General features: G+C 42.5%; 1 pseudogene; it reads right to left on the bottom strand.

The window, feature by feature from the left end:
• Nucleotides 1–15,941: 15,941 nt before the first annotated feature.
• Nucleotides 15,942–16,656, bottom strand: LOC145806539 (putative indole-3-pyruvate monooxygenase YUCCA4 pseudogene; annotated as a pseudogene).
• Nucleotides 16,657–20,044: the final 3,388 nt, after the last annotated feature.

Raw genomic sequence — 20,044 nt, 5'->3', positions numbered from 1 at the left:
TTACATGCATCAGGCTCGGTACATCACGCTAACTGCATTTGCACTTCAATTCCAAATTGAATACGTGCATCAGTTGATCGCATTTCACATGCCATGCTTAGGTTAGCCGAGCCTGTCTATATTGCATTTTTGCATGCGATGCATTAGCCATTCTTAACATGAACTAGGACATGCATGTTTGCTAACTAGTTTATTATTTTGGCACGGAGTACGATGTAAGTATTTATGCTTTAGCATCCCGCATGCGTGTGAGCGTTGCCATGACAGTATGCTTGCCATGCGGCTAAGTGCTTATGTGATAAATTGTTTGAATGCATGTGGGTGAAGGTTGGATTGTTTGAGTTGGAAAAACTCATTGAAATCCGTGTTTTAGCCTACTTGCGAGTAGCAAATTCTAAAGCGCTTTTCAAAACAAACGGATATGCAATGCTTGTTTCCAAATTAGGCAATCTAGTCTATACTTGTTTGCTGTGCGCATAACATAGTAATTCTAGGCTAATAACCGGAATAAGAACACGTAACGTTTTCAAAATCGGATATCATGGTTAGTAGAGGCCGGTCTTCGGACCGGGCGAGAGGGGGTGCTCATAGCTGACCTTCCCCAATCGTACCCTAGCTCCCGAGCCGAGACAACTTTGGTGATGACGGACATGTGGCCTTCGGCACCGAGTCAGGGTTTCCAAAATTCTCCCATTTTAAAATATTTAGGTGACGACTCTGTATCTGGCAAAGCAGTCCATGTTTGGCACTTTTTTCAAAAAATCTATTTTTTCTCAAAACGATTTGCCAGATTTGGACTCTTTGGTCCAGATTAAGAACCGTGACACAAATCGATTCCGAACTGTAGCGGGGTCCCTCGCAGGCGTGTTACAACCTCCTCCAGATCCAACTTTGCCAGACGTTTCACTAATCCGGTTGACAGAAGAGCAAGAGATGGCCAAACGAAGCTAAATCAAAAACCTGCTCACCGCAACGTCCGCCGAGATACCGAGCGTCGTCATCCGCTCGCCAGCCGCCGGTCAGTCAAGCGGCGCCGTGGTCACCCTAGCTTCTCCAGCTGCCGGACAGTCAAGCCAAGAAACACGCCGGGCTGGCAAAAGAGCTCGCGCGGACCCGTCTGCCGAGTTGATTACCGAACTATCCACCGAGCAACCTACCGTCACAGCTGACCCAACACCAATCCGGCGTCCGCTACTCAAGCACCGGGGAAAAGACATCCCGGCGACAGCTTTGATCAAGGGCGACAAAGAGCACTTGCTCAACTACGGTCTTTCCAAGGCCCTTCTCCTACCGAGCGACGTGGTCGGCAACGACCACGTCCCTGACACCCGGTTGGTGAAGTCGTCTGTCAAGTCCATGGCCAGGGTAAGCTTCAATCTGCCTCTGAAATTTTCACAAGTGTTTGCACGGTTTCTTCTCTGATCAGGTTTCCTTTTTGCAGGCCATCCAAAAACAACACTTAGTCATGGAGTGATCCACCGACTTCGGGAAAAGGTAGCCGGCACTGCCAGCCAAGTCCAAAACCTCCAAACCGAGCTTGGCAGAGTAAAGTCCTCGCTTGAAATCGCCAACACAGACAACAACCGGTTGCTCGACCAACTCGACGAAGCCGAGAAAAAGTGGGACGAGCTCCAAGCTGAGCTGGACGCGCTCAAGAAGTCTAGGGAGAAGGATTGTGAAGACGCCAATAATGCCGACTTCAAAGAGGCGGAAGACAACTATAAAAAACAAGTCTTCGCCACCCAGGACATTTATTTCAAGGCCGGTTGGACGTCTGCCTGCCAACAGCTCGGTCAAGGTCCTGACACTGACGTGTTTGCCTCTCCACCGGCTGTCTTCTTACCGACCTACCTCATTCCATACGCCAATGACATCTTCAGCGCGCTGTAGGCTGAGGCCGAGGAAGGACTCGAAGAAGTCAAGGCAGACGCTGAGGGAGGTGACCAGACCGAGCAGGAGCAGCCCGGCCAGACTGGAACCGGTGTCCAGGACCAGACAGCAACGGTCAACCTGGAAGCTGATGAGGAATTCCCAGACCTCTCCCCCTTAGCTTAGTTTTCTTTTTTCTTTGTCTGCAAATGTAACCGGGCTAAGTTCCCCACCTTTTGTATTAACTTTTTATCCATGAAAAGCTTTAATTTCATCAAGTGTTTGCACGATTTTCTTCAACAGCAAAACATCTCGATTTGAACCACCTGGCTTGACCGGAATTCACATCACGGTATAAGTAGCAGAATTGAACTTCTTCAACCGGAATAACCATCTCGGTTGGAACAATGAAGTTGAACAAATCACCAAGTCTCTCAACCGGAATAAACCATCACGGTTGAGAATACCTAGGCTGAACCAAACATCAACTTCTTCAACCGGAATAACCATCTCGGTTGGAACAACAAAGTTGGACAAATCACCAACTCTTCCAACCGAAGTGAATCATCTCGGTTGGGAATCCTAAGTTGAGCAAGTCATCAACTTTTACACCCGGAGTGAATCATCTCGGTTGGGAATCCTAAGTTGAGCAAGTCATCAACTCTTCCAACCGGAGTGAATCATCTCGGTTGGGAATCCTAAGTTGAGCAAGTCATCAACTCTTCCAACCGGAGTGAATCATCTCGGTTGGGAAACTCAAAATAGGGCAATAATCAAAATGCCAAAGCAAAGAGGACACTTCTATATATTGACAAAAAGAATTACATTCTGAAGTGTAAGCCAAAAAATTCCTTTGCATAAAAAGAAAGCTAAAACTAGAAATAATACAGTTTGAGGTTGGCCTCATTCCATGGCCGGGGTATTCCTCTACCATCCAGATCCTCCAAGTGGTATGCCCCTTGCCCGCCAGACCGGTTATCTTGTAGGGTCCTTCCCAATTTGCCCCTAGTTTGCCTTCACCTGGCACCAGGCTGTTGCCCATAACTTTCCTCAAAACCCAATCACCTACTTTGAACGGTCTGGGGTGCACCGTTTTGTTGTACTTCCTTGAGAGCTCTTGTTGGTAGGCGGCCACGTGGATGAGGGCCTTCTCCCGACGCTCTTCCACGAGGTCTAGTTCCAGGGCGATGGCCTCGACGTTCAGTGCGGGCTCAAAAATTTCACTTCTTAGGGTGGGCATGCCAATTTCCAAAGGTATGACCGCCTCCATGCCATAAGCCAAAGCAAATGGAGTTTCCCAGGTAGATCGCCGCGGGGTCGTTCGGTATGCCCAAAGGACGATGGGTAGCTCCTCAGCCCACTTTCCCTTTGCCTTCTCCAGTCGTTTCTTCAACCCATCCAGGATGGTCTTGTTTGATGCCTCGGCCTGACCATTGGACTGCGGGTAAGCCGGAGTAGAGTTGTAGAATTCAATCTTTAGATCTTCACAAAATCCTCTGAATAAGCGACCGTCAAACTGGGTGCCGTTATCAGAGATCAAAATCTTGGGGATGCCAAACCGCGTGACCACATTCTGCCAGACAAATCGCTTCACGTCTTTCTCTTTGATGGTTGCCAAGGGCTAAGCTTCAACCCATTTGGTGAAGTAACATGTGGCTGCGATGAAGAACTTCCGGTTGCCTGGTGCTGTTGGTAGCGGCCCGACTATATCTAGCCCCCACATTGCAAAGGGCCAAGGACTGGTGAGGGGAAGAAGTTCCCTGGCCGGCTGGTGGATCTGATGGGCGAATTTCTGGCACTTTTCACACTTGCGGACATATTTTTGTGCGTTGGCCTGCATGCACGGCCACCAGTAGCCCTGCGAAATAGCCCGATAGGCCAGGGACCTGCCCCCTACATGACTACCACAGATGCCTTCGTGAATTTCGTACAAGAAGGCCTCCACGCTATTCGGGTGCACGCACTTCAGATAAGGACCGGTGAAGGACTTTTTATACAACGCTCCCGATGGAGAGAGCAAAAACCGCTCTGACTTCACCCGGACTTTGTGCGCTTCTTTCTTGTCGGCTGGCAGAGTCCGATCTCTGAGAAACAGGGTTATAGGGTCCATCTAGGAAGGACCTAACGCGACGCAGAGTACATCCGTCTGCCCGGCTTCCTCTATGCTTGGCCGTGGAAGGAATTCAATTAACGGGGGTTTAGGAGATGTACAATCAACCATTGAAGCAAGGCCGGCCAGCTCATCAGCTCGGCTGTTTTCTTCTCGGAGAATCTATTGAACTCTGATCGCCTGAAATTGCTTGATGTGTTCCCTGACCAGAGCTTGGTACTTTGCCATTCTGTCATCCTTTGCTTCATAAATCCCAGCGACTTGGTTAACCACAAGCTGGGAATCACTGTACACCATTAGCTCAGAAGCCTTCATCTGAAGGGCACTCTTGAGTCCAACCAAAAGTGCCTCGTACTCAGCCTCGTTATTGGATGCTGGAAAGCCAAGGGTGATAGAATGTTCAATAGTTAGGCCATCCGGCGAGAGCTCAGTAAAGTCTATCACCACTGGATCAGTGAACTCAGGGGATAGTACGAATATGTGATCAGGGGATGAACCACCTGTGGGCGGCACTCAGTTTACTCCAGATGTGGCGTGTGGCACGCACTGTTTTGAGCATTTGCGAATACTGGTTTTTGTAGCTTCTGACTTGGGTGTTGAGTCAATTTTGTTGTTTTGTTTTAAGTCTGTCTCTTTGTTTTGAGTTAGTCTTTTTGATTAAGGGTCTGTCTCGTTGTATCGAGTCAGTCCTATTGTACAGAAGTCGGGTGATTCCAGGGGTGTTACCTCGGACATCACTTGCTTTTTTTGTGTTTGTTTTTTTGCTTTCTTTTGAGTCTGTTTCTGCCTTGGAGCCAGTTATGCCAACAGATCTGAATGGAACAGCAGTGATTTTCACACTCTTGTGTTTGCTTCTGCCGTGTGCCAGTTGTGCCAGAAATTCTAAACGAGATGGCAATATTTGACTAGAAGCTGTGCCTTTTCTGTGCCTTGAAGTCATTGTAATGACCTAAGCTTTTCAAAACTTTTTTTGAACACTGCGGTGAAAACGAAGAGGAAGGAATTCCTCGGGATTTGCAAAATTTTGATCATTTGAGAGAAAGAGAGGCATGCTAAGCCCTTAATGATTGAGATCATGCTTGTTAATGTGAGTACTGAGAAGGACCCTGGCTTGATCCAGATTGGTTCTACACTATCTTCGGCGCGAGCGATTTGTCGCTTTCTTAAAAAATTTCAAAAAATATTTTGCGCAGTCCTGCGAAGACTTGTGTGGGATCACTCTTGAGATTGTGCAGCTTAGGATCGCTCTCAGCCTCGAGATTCGACCCCTCACTTTCAAACCTTGAACCTGAGTTCAGAACGTTCAACGGTCAACCACAACGTGAGGCCTATGTGGCCATTTTGAAGCAGCCCTCGAACAAGAGGCACCAAAGTCAGATCAAGAAGATCAGATCAAAGAAAGCTTGTAAAGCTAGATCAGAAGCCCCCCCTCAAACTAGGGGCAAAAATGTCAGATATGCTCGAAGAGCCGAAGATGGATCCTTCAGTAAATCAATACAACAGCCACTCTCCTGGATACGGATGGCTTCAAAACCCTAAAACCATTTGGCATGGATTTGTTACACTTTTACCCTTTGAGAGGCTCGCTGGGCCGAAAACCCGGAAGGGCGACCCAGGCAAAAGTTAGAGCAAGAGAAAAATACAAAAAAGAAAAAAAATGCAAAGAAAAGAACAAAAAAGAAAATCAAAAAAAAAAGAAATGAAATGAAATGAAATGAAAAGAAAAGAAATGAAAAGAATTGAAAAGAAAAGAAAAACAAAGCTCGCAAGGTCGAAAACTCGCATCGGGTGCCTTGGCAAAAGTTAGAGCCTAAAAAGGAGAGGTTAAATACCCGAGTGTACCTTAACCCCGAACTACGTAAGGCTTGATTCCCATGTTTGGGATACATAGGCAACTTCATCTTGAAGTCCAGCCACAAACACTTCGAATTCGATCATGTCCATGTAATGGTTCTGATGATCTTTGCCTTCTCTGTATCCGAGAGTTCGGTTGCAATCATCGCTTCGAGGACTGATTATAATGCGCCGCGGTGCCATTCACACAAGGGGCAACTTTCCGTTGCCATTCAATGCACTGCGGTGTCGTTCAAACAAGGGGCAACTTTCCGTTGCCATGCAGCTCTCTTCGAGCAAGGGGGCAATTTTTGTCCAGATCCGAGGTTGTACGTCTCAAGAGTAAGTTCTGCGCTTGTTAAGCATCGGCCGTTTGCGAAAATAGTTTTTGAAAATTTTTACTGAGGTTGACTACTTTTCTCGAAAATTGTTCCATATTTTCCAAAAACTGGACCATTTCTTGGACCCAAAATAGGAAAATTTTCAGTGCTCATAGCCTGACTTGCATGATTTCAAATCAAAAATCGAACAAGTGCGTTAATCTAAACTCTCATATTGGTCAAAATTGTTTTCGTAGAAAACAAAATAAAAAATGGTCAAAATGATGAACTAGGGGCACAATTGAGTCAGGCTTCCTGTCTTTTCCCCATTTTCAACATACTTGCCAAGAAGGGCACTCTACCTGCCAGAAAAGGGCACAACTGAAGTCAACAACAAAGGGCTAAAAGCTCTCTCATCCTCCAAGCAACAAGGAATCAAGTCAAGTACGAAGCACGAACTGGAATGGGGCGAGATATTCCACTCCCTCATCTAGACAGATCTAACCACGTCCAAACTCCCCAGCAGGGCATCATCAACCGATGTTAGCTGCAGATTTGCTACACACCCAGTTGTAGCACAACCCCTCTATGGGAGAAACTTACTGTTGTGAACAAGAGTCTGGTAAAATACCAGGGGCAAGAGCCCACAATTTCCAGCTTATCCATCAACCACCCAAGGGAGGGATGAAAAACGAGAGATTAAAGAATAGAGAGATGTGCGCTGAGAGAAAAAGCGAGAAAAGGGTTTTGAGAGAAAAACCGAGCTTGAGAGCCGAGTGATGTGAGAATCACAAATAAGAAAGGGTGGGAATAATACCCGGTGAAACAGGCTCCCTGTGCACGTCTGTGTGTCATGTCTTTTGTTTTGTTTGTCTCGATTCTTGCTTTGAGTCGTTCCGAGCGTGTCTCGACGTGTTTAGGTTGTTTACCTTTTGTTTTCCGTTGTTGAGTCTTTCTCGCTGTGTTCAGTCGTAGGCTCAATACCTGGTCGAAAACTTATCTCTCAATTTCAAAAATAAATCGTTTTGTGCTCAGAGTGCCGTGCCATCCTTCACATTTTGTGCAAAACAAGATTCTTTTTTCCATAAAACTGCAGGGTCCACCCCCGATAAGTGTGAACGGTGAAACCAGGACCTATCTGAAGCTATGATGGTTCCAGACTGCAAAGCAAAGACAAAAGAGCGAAAATCGAAGTATCTGAGTTTGTGTCAACTTCAGAAAATTCCGTGATTATACTCCGGACGTACCTCTTCAGGGCCTTGTCAATGCTCCGAAATATGAGTGTACCTCTACCTCAGGCGCAAGATCAATCCTGCTTCAAGGTTATACACTCTTCCACTTACATTGTTATGCACCCACTTCACTTGCATTGTAATGCATTATACCTATCAAGTTTCTTCCTCAGTCATGCACGTTATTGTATGCACGGTTCATTCAAAGAAGTTCCGTTTTAAGGTCATTCACTTTCGTGTATCAATCACACACACTCACTTTAGTGTATCAATCACACTTCATTCGCTTAGTGTATCAATCACACTCTAATTTCAATTACACTCTAATCTACTTAGTGTATCAATCACGCTTCAGTTACGCTCTCATTCATATAGTGTATCAATCACACTTCATTTGCCTTAGTGTATCAATCACACTTCATTTGCCTTAGTGTATCAATCACACTTCACTCGCTTTGAGTATCTATCACCCACATTCTCATTTAGTGTATCAATCACACTCTCTTCACTTAGTGTATCAATCACGCTTCTTTCATTTTGTGTATCTATCACACACATTCTCGTTTTCTGTATCACACTTCATTCGCTTAGTGTATCAATCACACTTCATTCACTTAGTGTATCAATCACACTTCGTCCACATAGTGCATCTATCACACTTTGTGTTCACTTTCAGTATATCAATCATACTCTGTTCACCAAGTGCATCTATCACACTTTGTGTTCACTTTCAGTATAATCAATCATACTCTGTCCACATAGTGCATCTATCACGCTTTGTGTTCACTTTCAGTATATCAATCATACTCTGTCCACATAGTGCATCTATCACACTTTGTGTTCCCTTTTGGTATATCTATCATACTTGTTCACATAGTGCATCTATCACACTTTGTGTTCACTTTTAATGTATCAATCACACTCTGTTCACATAGTGCATCTATCACACTTTGTGTTCCCTTTTAGTATATCTATCATACTTGTTCACCTAGTGCATCTATCACACTTCGTGTTCACCTTTAGTATATCAATCATACTTTGTTCACTTAGTGCATCTATCACACTTTGTGTTCACCCTTTGTGTATCTATCACACTATGCTCACCACACTCGCTTAGTGTATCTATCACACACTCACACTTTGCTTCATATAGTGTATCTATCACATGCTCGCTTTGTGTATCAATCACACCTGTTCGCTTTGCGTATCAACCACACACTCTCGCATTGTGTATCTATCACGCTATGCTCACTTTGTGTATCTATCGCATGTTCACCTAGTGTATCCATCACACTCTCTTCACTTTTGTGTATCTATCATGCATGTTTGTCCACTTAGTGTATCTATCACACTTCGTTCACTTTTGTGTATCTAACGCACATGTTCGTGAGAATTGCATAATTCTCGTACATCCTTTCTGCATGAGATGTAGTTTGGTTCATGTCTACTTGCTGGCATAGCATTCGCTTAAAATGTTGCATTTATTTTGCATAATTGCTTCATCACAGCTACATTCACGCTATTTTGCGCACCTCACTTGTACTTGTTAGTACATTGCATTGTTTTGAGTGCAAACTGGCTTCGCGTGGCGTATAAGTCCAATTATCAAAGTCTTCCTGCATATCATTTGCATCCTGCCCCTGAACTACGCTGGTTTGATTCCTTGCAAAGGGATACGTAGGCAGCCTGTGGGTACAACCATTTATTTATCGGTATTTTGTTTGTTTGTCCAAGTCTTCGGCCTTCTCAAAAATGGGTCGTCTCTGGGCTTTGACATTCACTCCCGTCATTGTTATGACTTTCGAGTTCTGTCAAAGAGGGGCAACTGTAGACACCCCATTTTTGACCGCCCTTAAGACTTGGGCACTACTGATGGTTTGCTCGGTGTTGAGAGATGTGCAAGGAAAAGAATCAGTTTTTTCGGCAAGGAGAGAGGCAAATCCTTCAAAACACTTTGTTTAGGGGTTTGGAGTTAAAGAAGAGAGGAAAGGAGAGGAGAAAACTAGTTTGGGAAAAGTTCGGCATGAATCCGGGTAGAAGCGAGTTGAGCAGCCCTCGCTGAATCGGGCTTATCTATCTGTACACTTGGAGTTTAGCTATGAGGCCACCACCGTCGGAAAGCTTACTTCCAGGGCTTCATTTTGCACTCAAGAATCTCTTAAAGCCAAGTCCGGGTGGGGGAGATATGATCAGCTGAAGTTGGGGATCATCCCGGTTGGATCGAATCTGCGCGGCTTCACCAAAAAGGGCATAACTTTTTACACAGGAGGAATTTTGATGCAAGGTTTGCGCCATTGGAAAGATAACTTCCGGGGCTTCAATTTGGACACCAACCGGCCGTTTGTTGACCTTACCGGCCATCCACCGGCACTATATTTATCCGGCCGGCAATTTATTGTGCCGACCGGCACTTTATTTTGCTGACCGGCAATTTTTGCTAGCCGACGACCTTCCGGGGCATTCTGCAGATTGAGTGGATTCCAGCTGTGCCAGCTGGAATGCACAGAATTGATACCACACGCACATGTGTGTTTGTTTTGCACCTTGTGAGCCTTTGAACCCCTTAACCTTCTAGAAGCTTGAACCCTTTGGCCAAGCTTGCTTTAGCTTCCTCTAGAAGCCTTGCACCCCCTTGAACCCCTTTGACCCTTTCCCTTTACTTAGCTTGTAAGCTAAATGCTTCCCTTGCCTTTTATAAGCACCATTCCTCTCCCTTTGTCTAGGTTGGATGGTTTAAAGCAAAAAAACCAGAGATATACCATGTATATCTGATATACATACATACAACCCTTGATCTCTCTCCATATCTCTCCCATTCAACCATCAAACACCCTTGTCCTTGGGCCATTTCTTCATCAACTCATAGCACAAGGCATCCAACGCCCATTCCAGTAGCTTGAGGCTGTTCTCCAAAGCTTAGGAGCACCTAAACTTGGTCCAAGAGGTGCTGATTTGCTGGTCTTCAAGGGTGAGTCCTCATCTTCCCTTTTCTAGCCTTTTCTTGCTTCATATCTAAGCCATAGTTGCTTGCACTTTTGGGCTCCGACCCAAACTTCAAATCATCATATTTTGAGGTCCTCTTCATGTTTGATTGAGGACCTCTTGCTGTTTGAGGACAGTAGCTAGTACTTCCTTCATTAACCCTCTTTATGCCATAATTTTGCATAATATTTTTGGCTTGCGTGTGATCTGTTTTGAGGCATGTTATAAACTGTGAAGTTGCTTATTTTGAGCCCTTCTTCAACATTGAAGAAGGGCTCAACACTATTTGGATACTCTATGTGCTACTTGCTTTGAAATCCATGTGTTAGCCCCGTTTTTGTATGCCATTTTAGCCCTATCTTTGCTTGCTGTTTGGCCATGTCATAAACTGTAAAAAATGCTTGTCTCAGGGCTGTCTTGCTTCTGTCTTCATGCTCCATGTCCATATTATGCATGCTTTGTATAGCTGTAAGTCATTTCATGTGCCTAACTTTTCATTTCGGGATTCATTCCATGCGGTGAGTGTTGTTTCGTTATGTTTCGGGACTGTTTTGCATCACCTATCGCCTCTGAAATTTGCATGCGAATTGTCCATGTTTATGCCTTTCAAATGCGTCGAAAAGTCGCTTCATTATGCTTAAGTCTTGGACCATGTATCTATGCATGTTTGCATGTCATTTGCCTCCATGCACTTAGCATTTTGGCCACTGTTTTGGGCCTAACTAGAGCTGCCTAATTCATGTTTAAGACCATCCTTTGCTTATTTGCATGCTCACCTTGCATGTTTGCTTGTATCGGCATGTTGCATCCTTAGCTCGTATGCCTAAGTTGCATTGCATCTTGCATGCATCACCTTGCCTCTTGAGATGAGTATGATAGAGGTTAGGCCTCCTTGTGTGTTTATTTGGTTTGCATGCATTTTGAAATTGAAGTTGCACACTTGATTCTTTGGGCCATCATGCATGGAAATACGTGATTGGTGGTCCGAGAATTGGGGCACATCCTCCTTTGAGTCATTAACATGATAAGGAATGTGATGGGTGCATAAATTGCTTGAACTGCATTGCCATGTAAGATTTTGCCCTCTGCTGCTGTGAGTTGCAGGTTCTGCAGGAATTTATTGCCGGCCGGCAGTATTTATTGCCGACCGGCAGTCAATCGATGGCCGGTGGATCTATTTTGTGCCGGTGACTAAATTCTACTGCCGGTGGAAATTCTGCTCAGCCGATGATATCCCCCAGTGTCCTGAGAGGCATCCCTGAGACTTTGGCAGTTTTCAGAGGAGCAGAGCAGGGAAAACAGAGGCAAACTATGCATGGCAGTGCAATTCCGAGCCAGTCCCGAGCATGTGTTGCATCTGGCCCTCGCCCCGAGGCGGTTTACCGTTTTTCTTTAGTTTAGTTAATTTGTTAATTAATTAAGCAATTTGTAATATTTAATTAGCTTGCGTAGTTAATTAATTTGTATTATTATTTTGGTCCCTCCGAGTGAGGGCGTGTCTGTAATAAGTGTGTGTGCGTGGTGTGCATGTCTTCCAACCTCCACTTCTTTCTTCCCTTTTATTTACCTGCTTATGATGGTAGATTAGGGCACATTTATTTTAGCATACCTTATGCTATGCATGCGTGCATTCATGCATTTGTTGACATGCACCGGGCTCGGTACATCATACAAACTACATTGTACTTTTCAATTCCAAATTGAATACATGTTACTTGTAGCATTTCATATGCCATTTTAGGGTTAGCCGAGCCTGTTTAGATTGCATCTTTGCATGTGTTGCATTAGCCATTTTTAACATGAACTAGGATCATGCATATGATTACTGATTAGTTTCTGTTTTTGCTCGGAGTACTAGGTAAGCTTTTATGCTTTAGCATATCGCACGCGTGTGAGTGTTGCCATGACAGTATGATTACCATGAGGCTAGCTGCTTATGTGATATAACTGCTTGAATGCCTGTGGATGGAGGTTGAATTACCTAAATTGGAATAATGCATTAAAACTGTGAGTTTTAAGCCCACTACATAGTGGCAAAATCATCTTCTCTAAAAGCCCACTTGAGGGTGGCAAAATCTGTATTTTAGCCTACTTGCGAGTAGCAAACCATTTTCAAAACAAACATGAAATGTTTTGTTCCAATTTGGGCGATTTGGTCTATACTTGTTTGCTGCGCGCATAACATAGTAATTCTAGGCTAACAATTGGTTTAAGAATACATAAAGTTTTCAAAAACGGATATCACGGTTAGTAGAGGCCGGTCTTCGGACCGGGCGAAAGGGGGTGCTCATAGCTGACCTTCCCCGATCGTACCCAAGCTCCCGAGCCGAGACAACTCCGGTGATGACGGACATGTGGCCTTCGGCACCGAGTCAGGGTTTCCTAAATTCTCCCATAAAAAAATATTTAGGTGGCGACTCTGTATCTGGCAAAGCAGTCCATGTTTGGCACTACTTTTTCAAAAATCTGTTTCTCAAAACGATTTGCCAGATTTGGACTCTTTGGTTCAGATTAAGAACCGTGACACAAATCGAGTCCGAACTGTAGCATTGAGGTCCACGGGCGCGTCTACACATGGCCAGGCTAAGCTTCCATCTGCCTCTGAAATTTTCACAAGTGTTTGCACGGTTTCTTCTCTGATCAGGTTTCCTTTTTGCAGGCCATCCAAAAACAACACTAAGTCATGGAGCGCATCCACCGACTTCTGGAAAAGGCAGCCGGCACTGCCAGCCAAGTCCAAAACCTCCAAACCGAGCTTGGCAGAGCAAAGTCCTCGCTTGAAATCGCCAACACGGACAACAACAGGTTGCTCAGCCAACTCGACGAAGTCGAGAAAAAGAGGGACGAGCTCTAAGCTGAGCTGGACGCGCTCAAGAAGTCTAGGGAGAAGGATTGTGAAGATGCCAATATTGCCGGCTTCAAAGAGGCGAAAGACAACTATAAAAAACAAGTCTTCGCCACCCAGGACATTTGTTTCACGGCCGGTTAGAAGTCTGCCTGCCAACAGCTCGGTCAAGGTCCTGACATTGACGTGTTTGCCTCTCCACCGGCTGTCTTCTTATCGACCTACCTCATTCCATACGCCAATGACGTCTTCACCGCGCCGCAGGCTGAGGCCGAGGAAGGACTCGAAGAAGCCAAGGCAGACGCTGAGGGAGGTGACCAGACCGAGCAGGAGCAGCCCGGCCAGACTGGAACCGGTGTCCAGGACCAGACAGCAATGGTCAACCTGGAAGCTGATGAGGAATTCCCAGACCTCTCCCCCTTAGCTTAGTTTTCTTTTTTCTTTGTCTGCAAATGTAACAGGGCTAAGTTCCCCACCTTTTGTATTAACTTTTTATCAATGAAAAGCTTTAATTTCATCAAGTGTTTGCACGGTTTTCTTTAACAGCAAAACATCTCGGTTTGAACCACCTGGCCTGACCGGAATTCACATCACGGTATAAGTAGCAGAATTGAACTTCTTCAACCGGAATAACCATCTCGGTTGGAACAACGAAGTTGAACAAATCACCAAGTCTCTCAACCGGAATAAACCATCTCGGTTGAGAATACCTAGGCAGAACCAAACATCAACTTCTTCAACCGGAATAACCATCTCGGTTGGAACAACAAAGTTGGACAAATCACCAACTCTTCCAACCGGAGTGAATCATCTCGGTTGGGAATCCTAAGTTGAGCAAGTCATCAACTTTTCCAACCGGAGTGAATCATCTCGGTTGGGAATCCTAAGTTGAGCAAGTCATCAACTCTTCCAACCGGAGTGAATCATCTCGGTTGGGAAACTCAAAACAGGGCAATAATCAAAATGCCAAAGCAAAGAGGACACTTCTATATATTGACAAAAAGAATTACATTCTGAAGTGTAAGCCAAAAAATTCCTTTGCATAAAAAGAAAGCTAAAACTAGAAATAATACAGTTTGAGGTTGGCCTCATTCCATGGCCGGGGTATTCCTCTACCATCCAGATCCTCCAAGTGGTATGCCCCCTTGCCCGCCAGACCGGTTATCTTGTAGGGTCCTTCCCAATTTGCCCCTAGTTTGCCTTCACCTGGCACCAGGGTGTTGCCCATAACTTTCCTCAAAACCCAATCACCTACTTTGAACGGTCTGGGGTGCACCGTTTTATTGTACTTCCTTGAGAGCTCTTGTTGGTAGGCGGCCACGTGGATGAGGGCCTTCTCCCGACGCTCTTCCACTAGGTCTAGTTCCAGGGCGATGGCCTCGGCGTTCAGTGCGGGCTCAAAACTTTCACTTCTTAGGGTGGGCATGCCAATTTCCAAAGGTATGACCGCCTCCATGCTATAAGCCAAAGCAAATGGAGTTTCCCCGGTAGATTGCCGCGGGGTCGTTCAGTATGCCCAAAGGACGATGGGTAGCTCCTCAGCCCACTTTCCCTTTGCCTTCTCCAGTCGTTTCTTCAACCCATCCAGGATGGTCTTGTTTGATGCCTCGGCCTGACCATTGGACTGCGGGTAAGCCGAAGTAGAGTTGTAGAATTCAATCTTTAGATCTTCACAAAATCCTCTGAATAGGCGACCGTCAAACTGGGTGCTGTTATCAGAGATTAAAATCTTGGGGACGCCAAACCGCGTGACCACATTCTGCCAAACAAATCGCTTCACGTCTTTCTCCTTGATGGTTGCCAAGGGCTAAGCTTCAACCCATTTGGTGAAGTAATCTGTGGCCGTGATGAAGAACTTCCAGTTGCCTAGTACTGTTGGTAGCGGCCCGACTATATCTAGCCCCCACATTGCAAAAGGCCAAGGACTGGTGAGAGGAAGAAGTTCCCTGGCCGGCTGGTGGATCTGATGGGCGAATTTCTGGCACTTTTCACACTTGCGGACATATTTTTGTGCGTCGGCCTGCATGCACGGCCACCAGTAGCCCTGTGAAATAGCCCGATAGGCCAGGGACCTCTCAACACGTGACACTGCTATCCTATCTGTCAGCATAAACCTTGCTGAGCACCACCTAACCCAACTGCCTGCCCATTCTCCTGGGAGCTCGGCAGCCGAGTAGTATCATCTCGGCCATCGTCTGCCATGCTGCGCTTCATACCCAAGTACTCCAACAGCTAAGCTCAGATGAGGACCGGACTCGGCGACATCTCGGCAAAGCTGAGCTCGAGGCAACTCACGCTTGTCTGCGGTCGACCTACCTGCCGAGCAAATAGGTACCTCGGTCCAATCTTGCCTTTCCTGGCGTTGGACTTTTCACCTGACTGGCTTCGTAACCACGGATCCTTGCAGCTCGGTCAATTCACGTGCTGCCTTAACCGAGCAGCTTCCTTCAAGGCCGGGCCACACAACTTGGCCCAACACCTGTTCGGCCCAAATCTGTCCGGCCCAAATCTGTCTGGCCCAATTCCATATCATTAATCTCCCTCTCAAAGAACATACGTAAAACATACATGAATGAATAAGATTATATTTTAAATGGTTCACTATAGGACTCACTTTTCAAATGTCAAAACATTCATATATTTTTTATGTCGGATTTTGTGACAATTTTTGTGTAAATATTTGTTATCCAAATCCAAAAATTTGAAAATTATTTTCAAATAAGTGGTTTCAACTGCCCAAAAATTGATTTTAATGCATAGCCAGAAAGAAAAAAAAAATGAGCCATAATAGAAAGCAAAAGTACTTAAAAAAACTAAATGAAACTTACAGTGCTTCTAGCCAACCATACGAGGGGTTGCATTGTGTTTACAAAGGTCCAAACTAACCTCCATACCAGAATTCCCACAACCAACCACCAAAACACTCTGATTTCTGAAATCAGAACCAGAGGTATACAAACTTGTACGCACAACAGGCCCATCAAACCTCTCAATCCCTGGAATTTTCGGTATTGCAGGCTCGGCATTTTTGCCCGTGGCAACGATAACCCACCGGGAAATGTACTCACAATCTTGAGTTTGAACCCTCCAAAACCCAATAGTTGAATCAAACTCTGCTCTTTTCACCACTTGTTCGAAGCTTGGTTCGATGTTGAAGTGTGAAGCATATGACTCCATGTATGATATGAACTGGTGTTTTGTTGGGTACTTGGGGAAATTTTCCGGGAAACCAAACAGTGGAAGTTCACAGAACTGTTTGGGAAGGTGGAGTTTGAGACGATCGTATGTTCTTTGTTTCCATAAAGAAGCTATACAGTCACTTCTTTCAAGAATGAGAGAGCGTACACCATTGTTCTTGAGGCAAGCTGAGACTGCTACCCCGGAGGGTCCAGCACGTACAATGATAGGTCCGTGAACCCACAAGCAATTTTGTCGATTGCCCTCTTGATTTTTTCAAGAACCCATTTGGAATAGCCCAAGGAAAGAAAAGAAAAGAAAAGAAAAGGGAGCTCTGTTTCTTTAAAACCTCTGTTTTTTGTATAGAGAGTTAAAAACAATGATTGATTAACAAGAATGAGTAAATAAACGTAGTGAAAAGAAAAATTATTGAGAACCAATAGAGAGTATGAAACGTCGAGGCAAGAAACTTAATTCGTTGTCCTTAAGAAACGATTTTGCTCCACTCGGTGCAGATGGATTTTTGGCGGTCGTTCTCTAGGATTCAATGACCAGTCTTGTTGGTGTGAACTCGCCAATCAAGGCTTCAAACTCGTATATAGAAACAGATAAACATTGACAGAAATTAGAGAAGAAGACAATATTTTTGTGCATTCAGCAGAATGTTTATGCTCATATATATATATATAGCCTGTCAAAGCTAGGAGGAAAATGAAACGAAACTATATATATATATATATATATGAATTTCCCAAATCAAAGGGCTAATCAATTCCAAAATCAAGATTAAACTGAAAAGGAAAGGGAATAGTTGACTTAAAATTATGAAGAAAAGATTAAAAAAAAGTAAGTGTTATTTTGAATTCACACAACAGTGTGCGAGTGTATATATATATATATATATAAATTTGAAGTATCTCCAACAATGCAATGGACAAAGACCAAACAGAAGATTTAATTACATTCATGGGTTGAAACATTTGTATTTTTATTTTTATGGATTTGACTGAGAAATATTTATATTGGACTTGTTTGCATATGATGCTGCCACTTTGCTGTGTTTTTTTTTTTTTTTTTTTTTAAATTATATATATATATATATATATATATATATTAAGGAAAATGGAAGAACATGGGGTTTTAACTATAAGAGTTGTGAGAGTTTCAATACTCCAAACCATCTATGTTGATTTTTGGCTACTTTTTAAAAAAGAAAAAAAAAACATTATTTGGCTACTAAAAATTGAAATTTAAAATTTAAATCATAGTTAACAAAGCATTTGATGAATATTCACCTATGATTTAGGAATTCAAATTTCAAAATTTGATACCTTATAAAATACACATGATTTAAGGAATTGGTTTCCATAATAAAAAAACAATACTATATATATATATATATATATATATATATATATATATATATATATATATATCACCTAGCTAATTAATCCTTTTTTTCATCAGGAATTAATTTTTTTAATTTTAAAATTATTTATATAAAAAAACACTAGTGGCTAACTCATCATCTATTTTTTAATAATTAATTTTTTTATTGGTTAATTCTCATTTAATCATATAAATAAAATTCTAATTATCCCATAAAGAACTCTTAAGTATCCCATAAATTATGACCTTGAAATGGAAAGTTTGCTTAACTATTTCAAAATTTAAATTTGTGACACTATAGGGAAGCAATTCACTAGAATATAATTGTTTCGTAATTTATCACTTTTAAAAAGAATATTTATTTTTTCATTTCAAAATTTAATATGATAAACCGTTCACTAGAATTTAATTAACTATCTATCTATATACAAAGCCAAAGAGTCTTTAAATTTTATTTTATTTTTTTATTTGTAAATAAGTGCCCTCTGATTTAATTTCTGGCTTCACCACTGTTTGCAAGAACCCATGTGGAATAGAATAGCGCAGGAAAAGAAAACCTCTGTTTCTTTAAAAGCTTCCCTGTATTTCTTGAAAACCTCTGTTTTCTGTATATTTTATATTCCAATGAGAGTCTATAGAGACATGAAAAGTTACATTATAAGAGAAATGGAGAGAGAATATGGAAATCAAAGGATGTAACGTAAATATACAGTAACAGGAGGTGTAAATGTTCTGAAATGGATTTGGGTTTTGTTTCTCAAGGCTCTTTCTTCTTTCTCAGCCTCTCTCTCTCTGCAGAGTTTGAGGTTGGGCAATGCAATGGACAAAGTTCAAAGAGAATATTTAAATACATTCATGGGTTGAATTATTTTTATGTATTCGACTGAGAAATATTTATATTGGACTTGTTTACATACGATGCTGCCACTTCGAGGTGTTTTTATTTTAATTTATTTGTTTTTATTACATTTGAAATGAGGGAGATAGATGAAGGGAGTATTTTCCATTGATGTCTTTATAGTATTTTTTAACACGTATCAAATCACCCATTTCTGAGTGGAAGGTTGATTTTGTTTATATTGAAATCAAATAAAATTTGGATTTTGGACTCAAAATTAAATTAATTGTGATGTAGAAACGAATTTACTCAGTTTGTATGTATGAATTTACTGTCATTCAGATAGAGTTTGACAATGTTGTAAAAATCATACTTGTTTGATCCATTGTGTTTAGATATTCAAGTGAATCTCATAGTCTTTATTTTATTTTCTAAGTTCAGAAATCCTTTGTGCATTGAATTTGGATACAACATTTTGAACATTCCCAAACTAGTAATCATTCAACCATATGAGTTGTGCAGTAGCTCAAGTGGTTACGATAAGTTAGTTAGGTGCTAGTGAAGTGATGTCTTAAGTTGTTAATGAAGTGACATCAATGGTAATCTAATTCTACTAGCTTATTAACATCATAGGAAAAAAATTGAAGTCGCGGAAAGATGTTATTCATCTAATAATATATTTTCTTGGGATTGAAGGTTTGATTCAGAGGATGAGCATGAGATTCATTGTCTGGAACTATAGTCCTAGGATCATGTATGCATAAGACCAAATAGGAATGACAAGCTCTTATCAAATGTTTGTTTGTGCATGCAAATGGGGATGGGATGATGAGGCTAATCTAAATCCTATTCGTATGCAAGGTACAACATTGAATATGTGGTATGATTAACAAAAATGTCCCCAAACAACATCAAAATAATGATATTATTAGGAAAGAGTATTGTTATTCAAATTTAAAAATTAGACTTATTTTTCAAATTCAATGAATTGACAATCAATTAAAATATGTTGGACAACTCTCTCTCTCTCTCTCTCTCTCTCTCTCTCTTTTATTTTCTATAATTATCAATCAATCATTTTCTTTATACATCATTGAGTCTAAAAAATAGATTTAGAAAGTGATATCATTTTCCATTAAGAAATGAAAGGAATAAAGATCAATGAGGTGGGGTGAACTATAGAAGTGGATGACAATGGTGACCAACGATAGTAAATGTAAAGAGGAAAAAAAGGAGAGAGAAAGAGGAAGAAAGACGGAAAGGACGAGAAACAAAGGAAGAAAGAGAAAGAGAAGTTGGATGGATAATGAGAACGAATAAGTCTAAGAACCAATGAGTGGTTGTGTGGTTGAGATTAAATTTATATAGTGTAAGAATTATATGTAGAATAAATCTAAATCATAAAATAATAATTTTGGGTAATTATTAGCTACTTACGTATGAAATTAT

Source organism: Camellia sinensis, chromosome 13, assembly GCF_055761805.1.
Source record: "Camellia sinensis isolate YWXY chromosome 13, ASM5576180v1, whole genome shotgun sequence".
NCBI lineage: Eukaryota > Viridiplantae > Streptophyta > Magnoliopsida > Ericales > Theaceae > Camellia > Camellia sinensis.
This window is presented reverse-complemented; position numbering and strand designations above follow the sequence as displayed.